General features: G+C 40.6%; 1 pseudogene; it reads right to left on the bottom strand.

Annotated features, from left to right (window-relative positions):
* Positions 1-2,171: 2,171 nt before the first annotated feature.
* Positions 2,172-3,390, bottom strand: LOC139713853 (very long chain fatty acid elongase 6 pseudogene; annotated as a pseudogene).
* Between the last annotated feature and the right edge of the window lie 3,648 nt (positions 3,391-7,038).

Here is a 7,038-nt window from a genome sequence, read left to right as displayed (position 1 = left end):
ATGTACAAAGAAAAAAGAAAATATCAATTCACAAATAGATAAGTCTTCAAAGAAGATTTGAATGAGACCAATGAAGCTGACTGACTGATATGTAGTGGTAGTGAATTCCACAATCTTGGGGCAACAACTGAAAAATACCTGTCACCATAAAACTTTGTATTAACTTTAGGAATGCGGAGAAGGGATTGATGTTGTGATCTCCGACTACGTGTGGGGACAGATGAGGTGCTCAATTCCTTGAGATATTGTGGACTAAAATCATTTTGAACTTTGTGAACTAACAGGAGAAATTTAAATATGAGACGCTTTTCAATGGGGAGCCAGTGAAATGAATGAAAAATGAGTGAAGAATGAGTGAAAATGAGAGTTATATTGCTGTACCTTCCAGTAAACAACCGGCCATTATGTGCGGATCTATCAGTATTGCTTAAGGGATAGGATACATTTCAAAATGTTCGAATAGATTTTTCTCTGTAATGAAAATATGTTGTAGTTTTCTTTCCACTGGACCTGGCAACATTACAATAATTGATATGAGAAATGATATAAGGGTGGAAGTCACTGTGTTCAAATAAAGATCCCCAACTGAATACCTTGATAATTATATATCACGCAAAACGTTTCAAACAGTAACCAGTTTAGGTGGTTTTGGGTGATTACTCCTAATCTGGTTGAATGCGGTGACTGTACGTAATGTAAAACAGATCAATGAATGTGGTGGGTCAAGTATGATTTGCACATTGGCGCATGACTTGACTGAGATGTTTTCTACTGCCCACCTGTAACATATCCAACGTAAAACTTATTGGGAATAAATGATTTACACCCAACACTGCCCCAAGTTGAATTGTTTGCAGTTTTTTTTTTCTGATTTTTTTTTCGCTTGTGTTGTCCAACACCATCGAACCAAGGAGGTTCAAGGAAGTGGACCACCTCCCTGATCGAACAGTCATCATAATATGTTGGAATGAAAGACTGAAAATACAATGCTGTCGTTTGTTTGTTAGAAAGTATAGAGTGAGAAATTTGCCAGCAGTTCTATCAAAAACAAACAAACCAAAAAAAAAAAAAAAACAACCTCACAGGGTAATGTTGGTTATATTTACTAACTTACTAGCTTTTCCCCCTCTTGTGTTATTTACATTAGTCGGGTTTGTGTGTTTTTTGTTTGTTTTATTTCCGTATTATAGAATAATCATATTCTACATACAGTAAGAAGAATGTTTTACATAAAGGTAAAAAAAAACACACACACACGGAGGGTAACCCATTCTCAGTAGTGACAATGACTGTCACTTCTCGTCTTCCATGGGGCCCTGTTAACAAAAATTTCACACAATGAAGGACTGATAATAGAATAAAAATATAACAAAGAACACAGAACAGTCAAACATTACAACATTGTGACTACTTATCATAATCCTATATACCAAATATTACATAATTGTTCATAGGTTTGGAGCAATATAAAAAAAAATCAAATGGAAGGGATTTCGGTTCAGATTGAAATGAACTTAAAACCAGGAAAAGAGGAAAGTTTACGTAGGCTACATCATTAGATATGTTATTATGAGCTGCTGCAGCTCTGTATGAGAACGATCTCTTACAATAGTTTGTTTCAGGCTGTGGTAACTTTATATCGTTTTGATTACGGAGTGAGTATGGTGATGTCTTGTACTTAAACATATATCTTTCATATATTCGGGGGCCATGTCATTCATAATCTTATACATGAATAACACCAGATGATTTTTTTTTTTGCCTTTTGGTTACTGCATTTCACCCCAAAATGTAATGAACATCACTGGTAGTAATATGGGAATAAGAGTTAACTTTCAAAATTAATCTCCAGGCTCTATTTTGCATCTTCTGGAGATAAGAAAGAGAGTTACCATTGGTGGATTGCCATACTATATACATCGCCGTAATCAAAATGAGTTAGCTCAATAGAATTATGATATATCAATTTAAATTCAGTCATATTAACAAATTGTCTTAAACGACCCATATAACTAATTATGCATTTGACTTAACTTATTACATAGCTGTTGGATGTGAACATTCCATAGTAACTTATCATCTACAATAATTTCCAGACATCAAAAACTTTTCACCCAAAGTAATTGCTTTCCCCTAAATTAAAGAAAACATGTTTAAAGAACAAAGCCTGGTTAAATTTTCATCTTTTGTATTGGTTTAACATACATATCACGAAAGAATTCTAAGAAGAAATAGAGAAAACTCATGTATAGGGCAAATGACCATGCGATATTTGTCCAGTTCGTGCTGCATTTGTTTCCCATCCAGATTTGTGATGCCGCATATAAGGTGACTATGATCGAAATGACGAACTGAATAAGTTGCAAAGATGTGATGACGACTTTCAAACTCCGTACTTTAGATATTATCTTAGCAGCAGTCATAGCGTAATATGAGTACATCACAAAATGGACTACGAAGTTCAGGGTTGCAAAGTAGCGACCTACAGCGATCCAATCTCGATACGCATACCATGTATAAACTAATGTAGAGACGTGGTGATACCAGTGAAGAAATCGTAATTCTTGTTTGCGGAGTATGATGAAGACAGTGTCACCAAGTTCCATGACTTTACTGATGGTAAAAAGCCACATCCACAAACCGACTCGACCATCGAAGAAGTCTGTTTGACACACTGATGCATGCCAGCCGTCTTCTTTAACACAGCGAAGAAAGTCTCGGCTCGTCTCCACCATCCCACAAAAGCTGAACAGCGCAAAACCCGCCGACCAAGCCACCAGCATTGGACGAAGACCAAACGGTTGCCGCTGAGACATCCATCGTTTTCCTGCAAATATTAGTGCTACATAAATAACTGATATCACAAGACATAACCAGCAGTTTTTTCGTAGCGACATGCCATCTGTTTCGCTGTTAAATGATTTCCCATTTACGAGTTTGGAAATGCCGAATCTGCGTAGTTTTGCTTCCATTTCCAATGATGCGTTATTCTCTTGGAGAGTATCACAAAGTCGCTGAATGCGGACTGGGCAGCGTGATATGATATACTGAAAAAAAAAAAGAGGTAGTAGGTGTTTTCACGTCAGCAGGCACATTTAGTGATTGTCTTATCAAGATATGAGTTACACCGAATCCGATTGTACTGAAATCTCTTCCAGTCAGGAACGATATTAAGATGGCTCCTCGGTCACTGTTCCCACCTGTCGTTGACTTTATAGGAAGCAGCAATCCGTTTGACGGTATTCGAGATTGTTGAGGAAGAAAAGTGTATTTAAAACCAACTCCGATGTCCATATCTTTTCATTTTCTTTCCGCTACAGGAGTGCATGCTCACTGCCAATATGCAATAATCCAGTTTCCCGTTTCTTTTAATACAGCGTACCGGCGCCTCTTTCTCAGTCGGCGCTTAGAGTCAGCGATCCATATAAGTGATCATATCGAACATGATTGTATACCAAACGCAGGGGGGGGGGGGGGGGACGTAGGTACTAGGTAATAGGTCATTTCATTGTCACTCGAGTGAAATAATTTCATTCAGCCCATTATAAGCCCCCTTGTTTGCTTTCTCGTTGTGCAAGTCGTAAAAAAACTGCTTCCTACAGTTCAAAGTACAATTATATTTGTGGATTTTTTGGATTCACACACAAGATGGGGGAAAGGGAGGGGGGGGGGGTGGGGGCCTAGCCGAACATCGTCCAAGTGGGAATTTCTTATTGTTCCCCATCATTCTCTTTCTCCCCTCCCTCCTCCCTCCCATATGCGGGGGGGGGGGGGGGATATGGACGGGAAGCTGACGAAAGCCATGGGCTTTAGTTGTTCTGTCAGGTATACTGTACAAGTGTAGCTCATACCAATACCATTTTTTTAAAATGCTTAATCACCCTGATCATGTTGGTTTCATGCACAACGCACTCATCACAATCAAATGTATGCAAACTTACGCTCAACCTTGAAACAAGGCATATAGTACAGATAACTCTCGTGCAATGATGCTAATATAACTCTCGATCGGTGACTATCGAATTTTTAACGCGCCGTCAAAATGCTGCGCAGTCACTTCGAGAGTGTATCAACTGTTGGTTTTCTCAAGGAGGTCTTATGGCGTGGAAGCTGTATTGATATTGTCTTGGCCATATATTATTTTAGTTTATATACTGACAACTACGTGACAGCATGGAGTATAGTTCTATTGGGCAGCTATAGGATATGTATTTTGTGTGTTGATTGGGTAGAGGGAGAGAGAGAGAGAGAGAGAGAGGGAGAGAGCGGGAGAGAGAGAGGGAGAGAATGGTGGGTAGAACATAATCAGTCATCGAGTACCATGACTGTGCAAAGAAATGACTGTAAAATTCTTGCATGCATACCAGTCCCGTCATAAATGGGACAGCATATTTTGCTTTGTCGGAAGAAATTGTTTGTAAAGCTTTTATGATTCCGATCAAAGGTCAAATTTCGCTATAGCTCACCTGATTTCCAGAATTTTGGAATAAAACGTACTTATACAGTGTGTTCTTTAAAAAAAGGTAGCTGAAGTTCAAGGGTCAGCTATGTCAAGAATACATGGTTTATTCTAGACTTGTGAAATGTTTACTACAATACGAAGTAACTCATCAGCTTTAATTTGACCCCTTGCTTGCGTCAACATTGTTACGAATCACAGAGTTAGGGTCCGTCGAAGGTGAAGGGGTGCAAAACCTATACTTTTTTTGTAAGTCTTGGTTTGTAAAGTACCACCTTTTCTGTAAGTTTTTTGTTTTACCGTTTGTTTGTTTTTCACACGAAGTTTTAATGAAATGCTATATTCTCTATAAATAAGTGCATGTGAATGTATAATGTTACATAACTAGCTTCTAGCAGCAGTCTCTGTTGAGCACGTCCTTTCTTACATTCATTTTACTGAGTAAGAATGAGAGATGAATGGCGACATCCTTTCTTACATTCATTTTACTGAGTAAGAATGAGAGATGAATGGCAACATCCTTTCTTACATTCATTTTACTGAGTAAGAATGAGAGATGAATGGCAAATTGACTGCTATATTTTCATCCAGCAGGATACCCTGCTGCAATGTCAGGTATGCATAACCCCGCATTCTTCTGGCAATGTCAGGTATGCATAACCCCGCATTCTTCTGGCAATGTCAGGTATGCATAACCCCGCATTCTTCTGGCAATGTCAGGTATTCATAACCCCGCATTCTTCTGGCAATGTCAGGTATTCATAACCCCGCATTCTTCTGGCAATGTCAGGTATGCATAACCCCGCATTTTTCTGGCAATGTCAGGTATGCATAACCCCGCATTCTTCTGGCAATGTCAGGTATGCATAACCCAGCATTCTTCTGGCAATGTCAGGTATTCATAACCCCGCATTCTTCTGGCAATGTCAGGTATTCATAACCCCGCATTCTTCTGGCAATGTCAGGTATGCATAACCCCGCATTCTTCTGGCAATGTCAGGTATTCATAACCCCGCATTCTTCTGGCAATGTCAGGTATGCATAACCCCGCATTCTTCTGGCAATGTCAGGTATTCATAACCCCGCATTCTTCTGGCAATGTCAGGTATGCATAACCCCGCATTCTTCTGGCAATGTCAGGTATGCATAACCCCGCATTCTTCTGGCAATGTCAGGTATGCATGACCCCGCATTCTTCTGGCAATGTCAGGTATGCATAACCCCGCATTCTTCTGGCAATGTCAGGTATTCATAACCCCGCATTCTTCTGGCAATGTCAGGTATGCATGACCCCGCATTCTTCTGGCAATGTCAGGTATGCATAACCCCGCATTCTTCTGGCAATGTCAGGTATTCATAACCCCGCATTCTTCTGGCAATGTCAGGTATGCATAACCCCGCATTCTTCTGGCAATGTCAGGTATGCATAACCCCGCATTCTTCTGGCAATGTCAGGTATGCATGACCCCGCATTCTTCTGGCAATGTCAGGTATGCATAACCCCGCATTCTTCTGGCAATGTCAGGTATTCATAACCCCGCATTCTTCTGGCAATGTCAGGTATGCATAACCCCGCATTCTTCTGGCAATGTCAGGTATTCATAATCCTGCATTCTTCTGAATGATTAACATTGTCTCATTGTCATGTAACGGGGTAAATTCCAGCTGCCATGTCAGGAGAGCACAAGCCCACATTCTTCTTAAAGAATGATATTGATTTGCTTTATTTTTGTCATGTAACAACCTATTTCTGGCAGCAATGTCAGGTAAGTACAACTCACTTGATTGTTAATATCCAATTAAAAGTGGGACAAGTGCAGTCTTAAATGTATCAGGAGACAGCTAATATCTGATCATGGTGCAACTTTCAATGATGTTGAGCAATGTTGAGCAAAGGACATAGTTTGTGGTGACATCATTTCACCGCACCGGTAGCATAATGGATGCAAGGGAAGCATTCCGTTTGTGGTCCCCAGACAGATCGAGATCCTCCATCCAGAAAGACTATAGGCGAATGTGCACAAATACCATGCAACATTACGGATCAAGCCTTGACAGAAACAAGGGTATATCCTGGCAGGCGAAGGAGTGGGAGAAGCCCAGAAAACATTGAAGCTGTCAAGAGACAACTGGAGGCCCATCCAAGGACCACACTGCACGTCGTATCAGCCACTATGGTTTGCGGGTAAGGCCAACAACTTTCCATCTTATTGCATGATTGGATGATCCTATAATGTGTCCTTATTGCATGAGCGTCACCAACTGCTGGAGAGGTGGCTCCTTGGCGGGATTCCAATTCCCTGTTAAACGTTGTTGGCTACGAAGCCGCATTTAACATGGACGGGAAAGTGAAGACCCACAATGTGAACGCGGTTGCAGGGCATCCACCAGAGTTCAATGACGACGTAAACATGTGAGCAGGCAAAAATGAAGTATGTAGGCTGGCCTGTGTGGAAGTGGCCAAAATTGGGCCATTCGTCTTCTACAGTAACATGAATTAAGACATGGCCGAGAAGTGTTTCGGCACCTTCATGGGTAATAGGACCTTGAGGATGGTGCTCCAGCCGACCGTCTTCGAG

The sequence above is a fragment of the Diadema antillarum genome, unplaced genomic scaffold (assembly GCF_040938485.1).
Source record: "Diadema antillarum isolate AM-2024a unplaced genomic scaffold, OU_Dant_1.0 seq00002077_RagTag, whole genome shotgun sequence".
Classification (NCBI taxonomy): domain Eukaryota; kingdom Metazoa; phylum Echinodermata; class Echinoidea; order Diadematoida; family Diadematidae; genus Diadema; species Diadema antillarum.
Note: the sequence above shows the minus strand (reverse complement) of the source record. Positions and strands in the feature narration are given on the sequence as shown.